Source organism: Ipomoea nil, unplaced genomic scaffold (assembly GCF_001879475.1).
Source record: "Ipomoea nil cultivar Tokyo-kokei standard unplaced genomic scaffold, Asagao_1.1 scaffold1653, whole genome shotgun sequence".
In the NCBI taxonomy this organism is placed as follows: Eukaryota; Viridiplantae; Streptophyta; class Magnoliopsida; order Solanales; family Convolvulaceae; genus Ipomoea; species Ipomoea nil.
Window position 1 is genome coordinate 6,017 of NW_017618081.1, and position 18,689 is coordinate 24,705.

Genomic DNA, 18,689 nt, shown 5'->3' on the forward strand with positions numbered 1-18,689 from the left:
CATCGAACTGCACACGATAATGCAATTAGGCCACTGAACCTAAAAAAATTAATAATTAGGTTCCTAAATTAATCAATTTCAAACAATTGGACCTAAATTAATCAATTTCAAACAATTCTTGAGGTTCCTAAATTAATCAAACAATTCTTCCAATTTAAAGGTTTCCAAGGACTCGGACTGGAGACAACCGTGGTTAGTTTGTAAAAGCCTCTAGTAAGGATTGAACTCACGACCTTTCACTTACGAAGAAAACGCACTACCACTGTGCTATGGAGGCTTGGTTATTAAAAATAATTTATTTTACTTTTATACCAATTATCCACTCAATCGAAGAATACTTTGGTTTTATATGTGGCTTTTACTGATTTTGGATTGGGTTATGGATTGGGCTTCTTGGTTGGGTTAAAACAAAATGTATATCAAAATATATGTATATATAGTTTCGGCCAGATTTAGTAGATAGGATTTTTTTTGAAAGGAACCATCATGGTGTATATTAGAGATAAGCTGAAACAGAGTAAGGAGGGACAGAGTCCCAGTACATAGCAGTAGTTTGATCAAAAGCAGTAGAAGCTAAAGTATGAGCTAAAATATTCTCTAATCTAGGAATAAATTTAACTTAACAGAAATCAAAAGATGACATAGATGATGTGCAACCATCAATAGCATAACCCATATACGAACGAATCGGTGCAACCGTGGAAGATAGATAACACTAAAGCGTCTGACAATCCGTGTATAGCTCTATAGACCGTTCTCCACGATTCCTTAGCCATGACAAGGCTTCGTTGCACGCAAATGTTTCGGCCATTAGTAGAGAAAAACAATTTGTAAGTGTAGTACTATATGCCGAAATATATCCACCCCTCCATCTAAGAGTACCGCCCCCATTGTGGCCATGTTGGACAGATGATGATAGTCGGCGTCTACACGACAGATTCTCGGTAGTTGGGCAATGCCGTCTACAGCAACCGGTGGTGGTTCGGGGCATAGCCGCAACAACGAAGTCGGCAGCCACAACACTCTTGGTTGGTAGCAACGAGACGATAGGCGAGTGCACCTTGCACCAAACGTGCATGGTGGCCGTAGCAGCGACTAGGAATTTCCTCGGCATCGGAAGATAAGCATCCCAAACTGCACCATTTCTTGCTCTCCATATATGATAATGAATTGCAGCTATGTACATAATCCCATTAGTGTCTAGAATATTCAAGACTTCACTAAACCATTCATGAAAAACATTTGAAACAATATTGGGGATTGTAAGGTTGGATTGGTTCCAAATGGAACTTGCATAGTCACACGTAACCAATGAGTGCATAGTATCCTCATGAAGAACTCCACACATGACACAAATAGGATTAACCACTACCCTCTTTATAAGCAAGTTTTTGTAGTGGGAAGCATATCACTTATAGCTCTCCAAAGAAAGGTTTTCCATTTGGGGAGATTTTAAGCCTCCATAGGGCAAGCCATTTATTGAACGCACCATCATTATTAATATAATCACCCACAATGAGTCTGTAGTCACTTTTAACAGAATAGCAACCTCTCGGATCCCCATGTCAATACCAAGTGTCTTCATACATCGAGGAAATAAGTATCTTTAGGATGCGAGGCACATCAATAGGGAGAAAAATATTAGATAAAATAGACTGATCCCACGAACTAGTATCCTGGTCAATCAAACCCACCACTTTCGCAGTAGCCAATGAGGGGGCATCTCAGTTTGTATCATAGGGTCCAGATCCTGGAGCCAGGGATGTTGCCAAATTAGAGTAGATTCACCATTACCAATCCTCCGTCTCACACCACTACAAATTAACCCTTTAGCCGCCATAATACTGTGCCAACAATAACTGGGATTGTTCCCTAAACATGCTTCAGAGAGCGTTGACTTAGGGTAGTATCTTGCCTTATAAACCCGTTCCACCAAAGAGTCTGTTTTAGTTAGTAATCGCCACGCTTTCTTGCCCAACATAGCTAGGTTAAAGGCTCTAAGATCCTTGAAACCCAGTCCACCATGTTTTTTAGGGATGCATAATTTATCTCATGCTTTCCAGTGTATACCACGGTCAGTTCCAGATCCCCACCGGTAATAGTTCATGGTTCGCTCAATAGCTATGCAAACAGAAACCGGTAAAAGAAAAACACTCATTGAAAAATTAGGCATTGTTTGAGCCACACTTTTCAACAAAATTTCCTTACCAGCCTGAGATAACAATTTCTTATTCCAGGACCCAATACGCTGTCTGATCTTATCCTCAATATATGAGAAGGCTGCTTTCCTATTCCTTCGCACAAAGGATGGGAGCCCCAAATACTTACCAAAGTTAGGTGCTTGAGCTACCCCTAGAATCTGCGCCACCTCTTCCCTGTCATCCGCGCCAGTATTCTTACTGTAACATATGCTAGATTTATGATAGTTCACCACCTGACCAGATAAGTTCTCGTACACAGATAAACAATTCTTAATTTCCCCAACCTCTTGAGCATTGGCATTGAAAAATAAGAGGTTATCATTAGCAAAAAATAAGTGAGAGATAGGGGGAGCACCTCGAGCAACTCTGCAACCATGGATAGAGCCATTAACCAGAGCCTGCTGTAATAACATAGAGAGTCCTTCTGCACAAATAATGAACAAATAAGGTGATAAAGGATCCCCCTGCCTCAAACCCCTAGATGGCGTCAAAGGGGCACTACATGAGCCGTCCACCAAAAAACTATAAGACACAGTGGTTACACATAACATAATAAGCTCCACCCATTTGTTATCAAAACCAAGGGCTAACATCATGTTACGCAGAAAGGGCCACTCCATGCGGTCATAGGCCTTGGCCATGTCCAACTTGAGGGCGCCCAGCCAACAACACCACACTACTTTCTATTCAAATAATGACCAACCTCAGCCACAATTAAAATATTATCTATAATTAATCTATCCGGTATAAAAGCACTCTGTGAGTTAGATATAATTTCCTCCATTAATGGCTTCATCCTGTTTGTAACCATCTTGGCCATAACCCTATACAACACATTACTCAAAGCTATAGGCCGAAGATCCATCATTTGCTGAGGCGTATTTTTTTTAGGGATCAAAATAATATCAGTATCATTCAAACCAGCCGGGAAAAAATGAGAGTTTAAGCAATCAAGCACAAAATCCGAAATATCCCCTTACCACATCTTAGAAGTGCTGATAGAATCCCGGATTCATACCATCAGCCTCGGTGCTTTATCAGGAAACATCAAAAAAATTGCATTCTTAACTTCATCCTTCTTAAACGGGCGGAGCAGAGTATCATTATGTGCCTGGGTAACTCGTGGCATAATATTCTCAAAGAAACTATCCCCATTATCAGGGTGGCTAGAGCAAAATATATCATCAAAGTAACGCATAATAACATCACGCTTGGCTTCCCCTTCCACCCAATCCCCAAAATCATTCCTAAGTCTAGAAATAGTATTCTTCTTTTTACGGTGAGAAGCATACCTGTGGAAGAATTTGGTATTGGCATCAGCACCCTTAAGCCAGTGTTGCTTGGCCCTCTGCCTCCAATAAACATCTTCCTGGTACTCAATTCTGGCTAATAGCTCTTCAAGGCCCTGAAACTCAGCCAGTGATGCTAGGTCATTACGCAATCTCAGATGAAGTTTCTCTCTACGGAGGTTCATAATCCGCTCCCCAAACTTATGGAAACGGTCACCCCCCCCCCCCCCCATCGCGACAAACGGGTGCCACACAACTAAATGCAATCCTGTATGCCCCTTCCTCTTCCGTCCCCCCAGGACTCCTCCACCACAGCTCTACACCCCTCATCATGCAGCCATGCCATCTCAAAACAAAAGCCCTTTCTTCTAGTTTCGCCCCCTCTAGTATAATCATGGAGCCCTAGACAGAGGGCTAAATAATCAGACGTGCGGGTCAACAAATTATTCACCTCTGCCCCTGTAATAACACCACGCCAACTCTCTGTAGCCAGAACCTTATCCAACATTTCCTGAATCCAACCAGCCGTTCCTTTCCCCCTTTCCCAGGTAAAAGGGTAGCTGTCCATTAGCATCTGAGATAGCCTACAGTTATCAATAGCATCCCCAAAACCGTGAAGGAGGCTACTTGGATGTGGGATACCCCCTCTTTTCTCATGCTGGAAGAGGAGGTCATTAAAATCACCTATCATGACCCACATAAGATTCGATCTAGCTGCCAATGATCTAAGTAACTCCCACAACTCATGACACCTGCCATGCTCCGGGAAGCCATAAAAACAGGTGATACGCCATCTGGGAAAGTTCGTCATGATCACTTCCACATCAACGTGATTTCTAGAATAGCTCAAAAGTCTTGCTGTATTATTCTTTCTCCACAGTAAAGCCATGCCACGGCTCAAACCAATGCAATCAACATAAAATAAACCACCATACCCAAGATTGACACAAATACGATCTGCATGTATTCGTCCCACCTTGGTCTCTGTAAACACAAAAAAAGTAAACTTTGTATATATTCACAAAATTTCGTGTACAGCGTGTGTATAATTCAATGCAGGTACAAAATCTCTGTCTAGTCCTCTAATTCTTCACTGACGTTATCTATGGAAGTGCCTCCGGGATTCAAATAGCGTAGTCTCCGAGATTTAAGTGGCGCGTGCCTCCGGGATTTAAGTGGCGTAGCTTCCGGGATCTAAGTGGCGTGACTTCCAACAACGAGCGTCAAGAATTTAGAAGTAATCAACCCTGCAATGGATTCAAATTGCCTGCAAAATCAACAAAAATGCGTTCAAGTCTTTAAGCGTTCTTCAATGCCGTTATCTATTGAAGTGCCTCCAGGATTCAAATAGCGTAGCCTCCGGGATTCAAGTGGCGCGTGCCTCCGGGATTTAAACGGCGTAGCTTCCGGGATTCAAGTGGCGTGACTTCCAACAACGAGCGTCAAGAATTTAGAAGTAATCAACCCTGCAATGGATTCAAATTGCCTGCAAAATCAACAAAAATGCGTTCAAGTCTTCAAGCGTTCTTCAATGCCGTTATCTATTGAAGTGCCTCCAGGATTCAAATAGCGTAGCCTCCGGGATTCAAGTGGCGCGTGCCTCCGGGATTTAAATAGCGTAGCTTCCGGGATTCAAGTGGCGCGATCTTCAACAGCAAACGTTAAGCTCCGAAGCAATAAACTCTGCAAAACATCAAATTAAAGCTCCTGCAATGGCTTCAAGTTGCCTTCAAAAGGCTCCAAGATCTTCAAAGTACCTACAAAAAGGCTTCAAGTTGCTTCAAGATCTTTAAAACCTGCAAAAAAAAAATGCCTTCAATGCCCTTAATTCTTCCAGATCTTCAAATGCCTTCAAAAGAGCTCTCAAATCTTCAAGCCTTCAAGTTGTCAAGCGTTCTTCAATGCCTTCAAGCTCTCAAGTCTTCAAGTTGTTCTCAATGTATTTAAGGTGTGATTTGAAGAATGGAATTGAGGCTCTATTTATAGTGAATTTTGTAACTAAAATCTCTCAACAAACTCCACTAATATTTAGTTAATTAAATTAATTAATTATATACTAAAATGAACCTGGCCAAAATCAAGTCTAGGTTCATTATTCTATCATCTAATTCAAATTCAAATTAAATTATAATTATCTAATTCAAATATAATAAAATCATATTATATTTAAATTATAATTATAATTATAATTCAATTATGAAATGGGCTTGGACCAATTAATTTCTTAATTCAATAGCCCAAATCAAATTTACTTGGACTAATTAAATTAATTTAATTATCATAGCCCAATTAATTAAATTAGACTAATGATTAACCCTGAAATTGGGCTTGATAATGATTTAATCGGTCCACTTGTCGGCTTCAAATTTTCTGTGTCTACAAATTGCCCCCTGGAGACTTTCTTGGACATGCCTCTTGAGAGCATACATTGCTTGAAAGTATGTAGTGCATGGAAGTCTCGAAACTATAAGGCCATTTCAACTCGTGCCAAGGAGCCTTGTGGGATATGAGACAGTTTCGACTCGTGCCGGGGAGCCTTGAAGTAATATGAGGCAGTTTTGACTCGTGTCGGGAAGTCTTGAAGTAATATGAGGCAGTTTTGACTCGTGCCGGGGAGTCTTTAAGAAATATGATGCAGTTTTCAATTCACATTGAGGAAGCTTGAAAAATATTTCCTCCATCATATATTGTGGTATAATGTGTTGAGGCACATTCTTCTCTAGCATACGGGTTGATTAGAGGAATTTTCATCTTCATTCCTTGGTTAGTTGGAGTAATATGGAACCGCTTTGGCACGTAATCCGCCAATGTGACTGGAACTCGTGCTTTTATATGGTGGCCGCAAGTCCTCCCATCAATAGAGCCTTTTAACATTCTTTTCTTGACCCACCTTTTCATAACCCGCTTAGATGGTCGTGTCGCATCATCAACGTGGTGTTGTTTAGCATGCTTAATACCATGCCAAGTATCATACTCGGGTTTGATATCATAAGACTTGATGTTAAGAGGGAATAAACACTTGCGTCCTTTTCTATTTCCCTTCCCATTGTTCCTCTCAATGAGTAGCGAAGTAGATTTACCGCATGAGATGGAAACTTGATTAGCGCTTGCTGTGGCATCTGCAAGTTCAATTCTCCCATCTCGAGCTAACTCCATTACTTTATCCTTAAAAAGACAAAGCAATTTTCAATTGGATGTCCGACAAGTCTGTGATACTTGCAATAACACGGATCATCCACCATTGGTGCCTCGTGTGGTTGCCTCATTTCTGGCAAATCAACGAGATTGTGCTTTAGTAGCTCATCAAACATATGTGGGATATCAGCATCCAAGAATGGATACTTCTTGTTTTGTCTTTCCCTGAAAGAAAGCCTTCTACTACCCTGTAATGATCTAGAAGCATCCTTAGACTCACTAGTAGCTTCAGTGAATATCCTAGCTGGTTGAATATTCACATGCATAGCATCCATGCTTTCATATTTTTTAAAGGCATTGCCTCCATTTTCAACGTCATCATGACTCTTGCCCCCATTGTAGAAGCTTTGAATGGGTATGTTTTGTCCACCATTAGCTGTTATGCTTAACTCCATATCGTGGGCGCGACTAGATAATTCCTCAAAAGTCTTAGGCTTGAGCCCTTGGAGGATGTAGGAGAGCTCGAAGTGCATGCCTTGGATGCACATTTCAATTGCGGAACTCTGTGATATCTTTTCCTTGCAATTCAAGCATAACTCCCTCCATCTTTCAATGTAAGCGGCCGAGCTTTCACTATTCCTTTGGCGAGTGGTGGTGAGTTCTAAGAAGCTGACGGTTATTCTTGTGCTGTAGAAGCGGGTAAAGAACTCGCGCTCCATGTCATGCCAACTATCAATGCAGCTATGCTCCAAGTCAGTGTACCAATTGAAGGCAGTACCCTTCAAAGAGCGGACGAACTGCTTGACAAGAAGATCTCCATATGTCCCAACGTCGTTGCATGTTTCCACGAAGTGGGCGATGTGTTGTCTTGGATTGCCTTTCCCATCGAATTGTTGAAATGCTGGAGGTTGATATCCAATGGGCATCTTCAAATCCTCTATCCTTTGGGTGTAAGGCTTGGTGTAAGTGTATGAAGGTTTTTCCCCCTCGAGCTTTCCTTTGATAGCTCCCATGATGAACTCGTTAAGCCGATCTACAGGTATCATGCCCCCTGTGACTGGAATGCTCCTGTCCGAAAGTGGTATGTGCGAACTTGATTCCTCGTGTACCGTAGTTCGCCCAATGCAAGTTGGTGAGTGCGAGGCATCTTCTCCTTGAACCTCAGGTTGTTTCGCTGGAGCCCGGCTAGTTTCGCCATTCCTTGTGTTCTCAACCTTTTCAGCTAAGTCGTTGATTCTCTTTTCTTGGTTTTGAAGGAGGGTGGTGATCCCTTCAAGCGCCTTAGTGATGCTTGCAAGCTGGTCCTCTATAGTTGTCGCGCTTGTTGTCATAGCCGGCATGCCTGTATAGATGCGTGACCATTCTGGCGCGACCTTCCACATGTTGGACGACGGCGATGTCGGTGATGAGCCTCCGGTGTTAGCGTTTCCTTTTGGGGATGTTGGACTCCTACTATCATCAGCTCCTTTCAAAGATGTTAGATTCCCGCTATCGGCTGATTCTTTCGGAGATGTTAGACTCTCGTTACCAGCTGCTCCTTTTGGGGTAGCCGACTTCTCTCTATTAGCCGCTCCTTCTGAGGTAGATGACTTCTCGCTATTCGCACTTCTTTTGGAGATGTCGGCATCCCGTTGCCAGCTGTTCCATTCGAAGAAGTCAGCCTCCCGCTATCTGCTGCTCCTTTTGAAGATGATGGACCTGCAACATAGATAGACTTCCTCGGGACGGTAGGGGCCGTTTCGAGTCTTTGAATCATGCGTCAAACAATTGACTCAGGCTCTGGCGGTAGCATTCCTAAGCTCTTTGCACGGCTCCTGGTTAATGGTGTTTCGGCCTCTCGATTAGCTTCAGAACCAGTTGATGATGAAGACTTGGAACTAGCGGCTTGAGCATAAGACTTCTTGAACATTGAGCTTCTTGACGCCATTCCGGTTGCTAGTAGAGTTGCTTGCTGATGTAGATCGATAGTGAAGAGATGAGAGGCAGAGTTGTCCCACTAGGTGTGCCAAAATCTGTAAACACAAAAAAGTAAACTTTGTATATATTCACAAAATTTCGTGTACAGCGTGTGTATAATTCAATGCAGGTACAAAATCTCTGTCTAGTCCTCTGATTCTTCACTGACGTTATCTATGGAAGTGCCTCCGGGATTCAAATAGCATAGTCTCCGAGATTTAAGTGACGCGTGCCTCCGGGATTTAAATGGCGTAGCTTCCGGGATCTAAGTGGCGTGACTTCCAACAACGAGCGTCAAGAATTTAGAAGTAATCAACCCTGCAATGGATTCAAATTGCCTGCAAAATCAACAAAAATGCGTTCAAGTCTTCAAGCGTTCTTCAATGCCGTTATCTATTGAAGTGCCTCCAGGATTCAAATAGCGTAGCCTCCGGGATTCAAGTGGCGCGTGCCTCCGGGATTTAAATAGCGTAGCTTCCGGGATTCAAGTGGCGCGATCTTCAACAGCAAACGTTAAGCTCCGAAGCAATAAACTCTGTAAAACATCAAATTAAAGCTCCTGCAATGGCTTCAAGTTGTCTTCAAAAGGCTCCAAGATCTTCAAAGTACCTACAAAAAGGCTTCAAGTTGCTTCAAGATCTTTAAAACCTGCAAAAAAAATGCCTTCAATGCCTTTAATTCTTCTAGATCTTCAAATGCCTTCAAAAGAGCTCTCAAATCTTCAAGCCTTCAAGTTGTCAAGCGTTCTTCAATGCCTTCAAGCTCTCAAGTCTTCAAGTTGTTCTCAATGTATTTAAGGTGTGATTTGAAGAATGGAATTGAGGCTCTATTTATAGTGAAGTTTGTAACTAAAATCCCTCAACAAACTCCACTAATATTTAGTTAATTAAATTAATTAATTATATACTAAAATGAACCTGGCCAAAATCAAGTCTAGGTTTATTATTCTATCATCTAATTCAAATTCAAATTAAATTATAATTATCTAATTCAAATATAATAAAATCATATTATATTTAAATTTTAATTATAATTATAATTCAATTATGAAATGGGCTTGGACCAATTAATTACTTAATTCAATAGCCCAAATCAAATTTACTTGGACTAATTAAATTAATTTACTTATCATAGCCCAATTAATTAAATTAGACTAATGATTAACCCTAAAATTGGGCTTGATAATGATTTAATCGGTCCACTTGTCGGCTTCAAATTTTCTGTGTCTACAGTCTCCATCAGAAAAAAAAAAAAAAAAAAAAAAAAAAAAACAACAAAACAAAACAAAACAAAATCGGGCTTCTTATGAGACACTAGGTCTACAACTTCGCGAATTGTTCATGGATTGCCCAAGCCACGACAGTTCCAACTCATAGTACTCATTGGGTCGGGCGAGTCTGGGAACTAGGACCCGCCATCTGCAAGTTTTTTGAAATATCTGTCATAGCCACATCCCTTCCCCCAGACCCCGGCCTCCTGGAAGCTACCGTAGCCTCCCTCCTCTGTTTAGAAACAGCCACCACCGCCCGCTGTTCCTCACGGCTTCCGGATTCCGACAACATCATCTCCTCATGCGGCTGCGAAGCCGCCTCCTCCCGGACGATCACCTCCTTTCCGGACTACCCAAGCGGTACCAACCAAGGTTCCCCCACCTCCCTCGGACCTCGTCTCTCCCCGACGCTACGAAGATAAGCCTCGTATGGGTACTGTTCAACCGGCATTAATGATTCTCAGGCCTTGAGACAATACTTATGAACGTGTCTTAGAAGACCATAGAAGAAGCAATATGTATGTAAACGTTCATACTTGAATGAAACCCAACAAGTGGTCCGATCCCTCTTCATCAACTTCATCCGACACTTAAGCGGCTTGTCAACCGGGATTCGGACTCTAATTCGATAAAACGAACGCCATGGTGCATCCACGAACCTATCATCCCCTTTAATAAAGTTACCGAGATAGTTTTCAACTTGCTCGGGGATCAGAGATGATGTATAACCTAGTGGAAGTTCGTGCACATGAACCCACATGTCAATAGTGTTTAGGGAAACATCGCCTAGAAAAACCCCCTCCTCAACTTGCTTACAAACCAACACACTACCTTTAAATGCCCAAGGACCGCCATTCACCACAAGCTCCATATCTGACTTGTGGAAGAAAACAAAGAGGAAGAGCTTGGGTTGGATTTCAAAAATATGTACTCCCTTCACCGGCTACCATACATATGCAAGAACCTGGCTCATATATTCCAGTTTGACAACCTTAGTCGTCAAGAATCAGCCAACCATCATCTACTTCTCCTCCACCCCTTCGGCCCCGTCAACATCGCTGACAACCGGTTCAAACACCGCAGCCTCCTCCTCCTCCTCCAAGACCATATCTGCCCAGCTTTTCGTGATGCCTTCTACCCCTCCCATCGTCGTGGTCGAAGCAATGCCGCGAACTCACAGGATGAACGTCGCCGGAAACCACCGGGTAGAACCGAAGAATACAGTGAAACCCTAGGGAACCCTAGGAGAGAGTAAAGAGCTCTAGAATTCTCGAGAGAGAAAAATTTGACATCATAATATAATGCATCAAAACTTATTATTTAGTAGATAGGGTTTATTTTAAATAAAAAAAGTTATATTTTATATGATTTAATTTTTATGCGATGCACAAACTAAAGACTATACGTATTGTTGTTATATTAGTATATTAAGAAGTATTAGTCTTATTAAATTTTAAGTGTTAATATATTATGAAAAGAATATTCATTTAAAAAAGTTTATTTATGTAAGAACTATGTCATTCAAGTTCAATAGAAGACAATTCACGGTAATATACTAGGTTGATAATAACTAGACTATTTATTTGAAAAAAGGTTAGCTATTATATTTGTGTTTTTACTTTAAATTTTATTATGAATTATGAATTTTAATTAGTATATTATATTTATTTTAGAACTTTGTTAATATTTGAATTGAAATTATTAATTTTCCCATCAATATAATAATAGTAATAATAATATTATATTTTATGACTTTTTAATACTTTTATTCAAGTAAAATAATTAAGAAGAGCCTCTAGTGAAAATTGAACTCACGACCTTTCACTTATGAAGCAAACGCACTACCACTGTGCTATGGAGGCTTAATTACTAAAAATAATTTATTTTGCTTTTATACCAACTATCTACTCAATCGAAGATCGAATACTCTGGTTTTATATGTGGCTTTTACTGATTTTGGATTGGGTTATGGATTAGGCTTCTTGGTTTGGTTAAAACAAAATGTATATCAAAATGTATGTATAGCTTCGGCCAGATTTAGTAGATAGGATTTATTTTAAATAAAAAAGTTATATTTTATATGATTTAATTTTTATGTGATGCACAGAGTAAAGACTATAGGTATTGTTGTTATATTAGTATATTAAGAAGTATTAGTCTTATTAAATTTTAATTATGTAAAAACTATCCTGAGGTGTGGTTCAAATAATGACGAGTAACCATGTATATTATATTTATTTTGAGACTTTGTTAATATTTGAATTGAAATTATTAATTTTCCCTTCAATATTAGTAATATTATATCGTATGATTTTTTTAGTACTTTTATTCAAGTATAATAATTGGTAAAAGCCTCTAGTGAGGATTGAACTCACGACCTTTCACTTACGAAGCGAACGCACTGTCACTGTGCTATGGAGGCTTGGTTATTAAAAATAATTTATTTTGCTTTTATACCAACTATCCACTCAATTGAAGAATACTTTGGTTTAATATGTGGCTTTTACTGATTTTGGATTGGGTTAAGGATTGGGCTTCTTGGTTGGGTTAAAACGAAATGTATATCAAAATATATATGTATTGTTGTTATGTTAGTATATTAAGAAGTATTAGTCTTATTAAATTTTAAGTATTAATATATTATGAAAAAAAAATTCATTTAAAAAAGTTTATTTATGTAAGAACTATGTTGATTTTATATCTAATTTCTCCTTTTTAATATATGTGGCGTCCAATTATAATTGAGGTGTGGTTTAAATAATGACAAGTAACCATGTTGGTATTACGATTTTCATACCTAGATTGATGGCCGAGCTCTTGAAATCTCAGCGAGATCAGAGAAATGCCTTACAAAGTCTCCAAACAAGTCAGTTTCGACTTGAACAAGAGCAGCAACATGAAGATGTATCAATCCACAATGAAGGAACAAATTGATTTATCATGCTCACAATCTGGATATATTTATGATAATATGTCTAACCCGAGCACTTGTCAATGTCGATTGGAGCTAGCAATAGAAGATCTCAAGGCACTACTACTGAATATGGCTACCCTCCAACAGACGTGCAAGGCTGATGATGCCAAAAAAGGGGAAAGAAGAGATCGAGGTGATGGAGGTTCAGGTTTTGAAACACGAGGCGTTGACAGTTCCTCTAGGGAAATCATTTCATCTAAACAAGTTCCTACTGGTGGTCGTCAATCCTCTCGTGAAAATACATCCCAGCACTCATCAAGACAGCAATTGACTAGAACACCTGAGAATTCATGGGTAACTTTTGTACCCTATGATAGGAATATTTTTGTAAGTTTTGATGAGCCAAATGTATCTTTAGATCCCCTTGGTCTTTAGGTCTTTAGTACAAGCATCATAAATCAGAATATTGAAATCAGAAGGAATCTACCATAGGAAGAACAAAATTAATTTGAGAAATTAATTTTGGTCCTACGAGTATTCATCCGTGAAAGAAGCATAAAGAAATGGCGTTGCAAGGAATGACCGGATGAGCCTAAGGGTGAAATGGTAGAGGTCCTTACTCTAAACGATCACACCTGAGATCGATTCCCCCCTAAGGACCTATGTTTTTAATAAGGCAGATTTTTGAAGGAGCTCGATGTGTGCTCAAAAGAGCACAATGTGTGCTAAAGGAGCACAATGTGACCAAATCTGAAAAGAGCACAATGCAGCTAAGGAGCACGATGCTCACCAAAGGAGCACAATGTGACCAAATCTGATAAAGCACAATGCTAAAAAGCACAATGTTGTCAGAAGAGCACAATGCATCAAAAGAAACACGATGTTCAAGTCAGAGGAGCACAATGCGGCAAAAGAGCAAGATGATCAGAAATTGGATAAATTCGAAGGAATTTACTCTTAGTCCACCCACATGCCACAAAACTCCAAAATTGCCTGAAAGACATTTGATCAGAACGGAAAAATATTTATGAAGGCTTGAATATAAAAACTTATCCTAGAAATAAATTCTATCAGATGAATTTATTTCAAAGATTCGTTGGATATTCAAATTGACAATTAAAGTAATATTTTTAGAAACAACTAGAAAATCAAAGTTGTGCTAAAAATAATTACTTTGTCAGGAAAGTTGACAAATCAAATCAAAATTGAAGATCTACTACTGTCAACAATATCAGGCTATGAAGATTCAAAATTCAAATATCAAATTATCCCACTCCAACGGATATATTTGATTGAGTATAAAAAGCCATGAAGACTTGAAGACAAAGAGCGTGAGAAAAACAGAGAAAAACGAGATAGAATACAAGTGCAAAATTCAAAAGTGCTAGTGCTCAAAATATTCAAAGAGACTTAGTCTGAATAGTCTCAAAATCTAGTTGGAGAGAGAAATACAAATCCTTGTATTTGTAAATTGTAGAAAGAGTATAGCTGTGTGCAAAATACTCTAGTGAGTGTAGCTGTGTGCAAAACACTCGTAGTTGCTAAGTGTAGCTGTGTGCAAGACACTTAGTTGGCGTTGAGTATAGCTGTGTGCGAAATACTCGGAGTTGAGTGTAGCTGTGTGCGAGACACTCGGAGCAGGGTGTAGCTGTGTGCAAGACATCCGGAGGAAGTGCCTGTGTAGCACTTGTTCACTATTGTAACTGTGTGTGGAATATAGTTAATTTCTCCTAGAAGTGAAAGGAGAAAAGTGGACTAGGAAGATTACGCCACTTCCGAACCACTATAAATTGCCTCTCTCATTTACATACCGCACTTACATTATTTGCTATATCTATCTATCTCATCCGACTAACCCGTTTACTATTCACGATTAATCTTTATCATCCGGGTTTAGTGTGTTCTCACGTATGCATGTGACTCAAACTTCTCGAGCTTAAATAGTGATTTATTCTAAGCAAGTTTGACGTGTTGCATGTAACATTCGTCACACGTTCGACGTGATACGATATTTATTTACAATCTTGAATATTGTTATTATATATTGAGTGAACCATCTCCTTTATATATTCAAGATATCTCTGTCACTTTACATATCATTTGTACCTAACTTACTTATACTTGCACACCTAATTTACTAGTTGGGCATAACTCTTTATTATTATTCCGCTGTGCAGTACAAACTTGATCTATTTACTTGTTACTTAGAGTTGAAGTTACCAAAGAGTTATTTAATTTGAAAAAGCTTGAAAGTCTATTCACCCCCCCCCCCCCCCCCTCTAGACTTTCACCACCCTATCGGGACCAACAATTGGTATCAGAGCAGTTGTCTATTTGAGTCAATTTTGACTGCTAGACAAGATCTCAAAAAATCAAGATGATGAAAAGAGATAATGCTCTTGCCCAAAATTTATTATTTTCTCTAGAAAAATTTGACGATTGGAAAATTCGCATGCAGGTACATTTATCCGCATTACATGATGAAATGTGGGAAGTGGTTACGAGTGGTCCTATTGAGATTTTACAAGTCAACACTTCATCCGAACAAACGAGTGAAACTCCACAATACATTCCAAAACCAAAAGTGGAATGGTCTCGTGAAGATAGAACAAGAAATAACTTGGACAATATTGCCAAAGATATTTTGTTTAAATCTATCGATGACACGATATTTCCAAAAGTTCGAAAGTGTCAATCCGCGAAGGAAGTTTGGGAAACGCTCATTCAAATTGGTGAAGGAGACGAACAAGAAAAAGATAATAAGCTCACTATAGCATTAAAGAAATTCGAGGATTTCAAAATGCTAAACGGCGAGAATATTACCGACATGGAAACGAGATTTGCTAAAATCTTAGGAGAGATTAATGATCTTGGAAAAGATATTAATCAAAAAGAAATCTCACTCAAAATTCTACGTGGTTTACCATCTACATGGGACATGAAGGTCACGGCCATGAGAGATCATAGGGATCTAAAAACCCTATCAACCGATAAGCTCTTTAGTGATCTAAAAGCTTATGAATTAGAGATGAAATCAAGATTAGAGGAAGATCATGAAGAAAAGAACAACGCGCTTATAGCCGAGCAACCATCAACCTCAAGGTCAGTACAAAATGTTGAATTATTGCCTAATGATCAATTTGCTCTCCTTGTCAAGAAATTCAGGAAATTCATGAAGAGAAGCAACTACAAGAAAAATCCACAAGGGAAATCATGGAATACAACGAAGAATTCGAAGAAAGAAATTATTGAGGAAGATTCAAATTTGTGTTACAACTGTAGAAAACCGGGACATTTTGCAGCAAGTTGTCCATATCCCAAGGTAAGTAAAAGTCAGTATTCAAATGTTACTAACCCTCAACAGGAAGAATTCAAGCCCAAAGATAAAAGATTAAAAGAAAGAAGAAAAGCACTCATCAGTGACCCACTTGAAATAAGTGAGTCAGAAGAATCTTTAAGTGATGAAAGTGACACCTCAAAGGATGACAATGCAATGTTTTGCATGAGCATCTCCAACAATGCACCACACGAGGACATGTGTCTTATGGCTAATGGACATGAAGAAAATGAGGTAACATCTAAATCTTATTACTCTATCAATTCTTCATTTTCTAGAGAGTCCTTCTTTCACTTAATGGAAGAATGTCAAACCGTAATGGACACTCACTCTCAACTCAAAGAGCGCAATAATCATCTGATTCTTGAAAAGGATCAATTAAATGAAAAATTGCAAAATGCTCTACTTGAAGTGAAAGACTTGAAAGATAAAATTATTTGTCTTCAAGAAGAGTGTAAATCAAGGGAAGTGAGAGAACACAACCTCAGGGAGGTTATAGCTACATTTACACATTCATCCAAAATAATGGACAAAATGGTAAATATGCAAAAACCCTCAAGTGATAAAACCGGACTTGGTTATGATCCATCGTGTTCTCAAGCCTCCGAAAAATTGACCAATTCTACTACTACTTTAAGTAATAAAGTTCAAGTAGTAAAATTTGTAAAAGGTCAAGATAGCACAATGAGACAAGGAATTGGTTACCAAACTGATGTCAAAATTAACACTGTTGGACTAAAGCATCAAAGAAACAATACTTCGTCCAAACAGTACATTAAAAGACAAAAGTTTGTTCCTAAATGGAAATATACCAATAAGTTTAGTGCACAAAGTCCTCATAGGAAAATGGGAAATCCGAGGATTGGGGCAGGGAGATTCTATCCCTCTAAACAAGATTGGTTTGGAAATATTAAACCATGGACTAAGTCCAGATTTAATGCTTATCACAGGCCCAAACAATCTATATCCCACGTAACAAGAAATCGAGTCAATTTTCAAAAACCGACACAAAAAATGTTTTCAAAAATTAAATATGATTATAATGTGTTTAATGGTTACCAATCACCTAAACTTAGATCAGTGAGTACAAGGTGGATTTGGGTACCAAAAATGACTAACACCCAAGGACCCAAGTCAAGTTGGGTACCTAAAAATGTTTAATTCATTTGCAGGAAGTTTGGTACTTCGATAGTGGATGTTCTAGACACATGACTGGAAATAAATCAAGTCTTGTGAATCTTAAAAATATCGAAGGACCAAAAGTCGTATTCGGTGGAAATGAACGATACGGCATAACAAAAGGAATCGGTACAATGTTTCGAAATGGTTTGAAAATCGAAGATGTATCATTTGTTGAAGGTCTAAAATTCAACTTGTTAAGTACAAGTCAATTTTGTGACAAAGGATATCTAGTAGAGTTCTTCAAAGAGAAGTGCCAAGTGAAAAATAATTCCACAGGAGAAGTTGTTCTCGAAGGAATAAGAAAGAAAAACATGTACGTTGTGGATTGGAACACAACAAAAGAATCAGTGTGTCTACTAGCAAACAACTCACACGCAACAAGTTGGGAATGGCACAAGAAGTTGAATCATCTAAACTTCAAAACCATCAACAAGCTAGCAAGAAACAAATTAGTTGAAGGTCTGCCCGACATTGTCTACAAGAAAGATCAAATATGTGATGCCTGCCAACGAGGAAAGCAAGTCAAGACATCTTTCAAATCCAAAGCTCAAGAATCTACAACAAGACCGCTAAGTCTACTACACATGGATCTATTTGGTCCAGTAGACCCAGCAAGTCTAAGTGGTAAGAAATATACACTAGTTGTTGTTGATGACTTTTCCAGGTACACATGGACAATATTTCTCAAAAAGAAAAATGAAGTGGAGCAAAAGTTGCCAGAGCTACTGAAGCTACTACAAAATGAGAAAGACTTGAAAATTGCAAAAATCCGAACGGATCGTGGAACTGAGTTCGTGAATCAAGTGATTGAAGCCTACTGCATTTCCCAAGGAATTCTACATCAACTATCTGCCGCACGTACACCTCAACAAAACGGTGTAGCCGAAAGAAGAAATAGAACGCTAAAAGAAGCCGCACGAGTGATGATTACGTCAGCCGAGCTACCTAAAAGATATTGGGCTGAAGCAATCAACACCGCTTGCTACACACAAAATCGGAGCTTGATACATAAGTCTTACAATAAGACTCCGTACGAATTATGGAAAGGGAGAAAACCTAAACTCAACTATTTCCATACTTTAGGTATCAAATGTTTTATTCTTAATAATGGTAAAACATATCTAAAGACTTTTGATGAGCGTGCAGATGAAGGAATATTTTTGGGATATTCATCTACCAGTAAAGCATTTAGAGTATTGAACAAGAAATCAATGGTGGTAGAAGAATCAATTCATGTCACATTTGATGAAGCTCATATAAAGGAAACCCAAAGCAACAAAAATGATCAGGAGATTTGTCAAGTTGAAAAATCATTTAATGATGCTGACATATCTTTTAAAGATCAAATTGTACAGGGTATGGAGCAATTGGACATTGATTGCAATAGTGAAGAACACGTGGAAGC

The 18,689-nt window shown here is 39.0% G+C and overlaps 3 non-coding genes across 3 annotated transcripts; all 3 read right to left on the reverse strand.

The window, feature by feature from the left end:
- Nucleotides 1–205: 205 nt before the first annotated feature.
- TRNAT-CGU lies at nucleotides 206–277 on the reverse strand. Its single transcript has one exon. It is a non-coding gene; the product is annotated as a tRNA-Thr (tRNA).
- An 11,364-nt stretch (nucleotides 278–11,641) lies between these two features.
- Nucleotides 11,642–11,713, reverse strand: TRNAM-CAU. The gene has a single exon. It is a non-coding gene; the product is annotated as a tRNA-Met (tRNA).
- A 488-nt stretch (nucleotides 11,714–12,201) lies between these two features.
- Nucleotides 12,202–12,273, reverse strand: TRNAT-CGU. The gene has a single exon. It is a non-coding gene; the product is annotated as a tRNA-Thr (tRNA).
- Nucleotides 12,274–18,689: the final 6,416 nt, after the last annotated feature.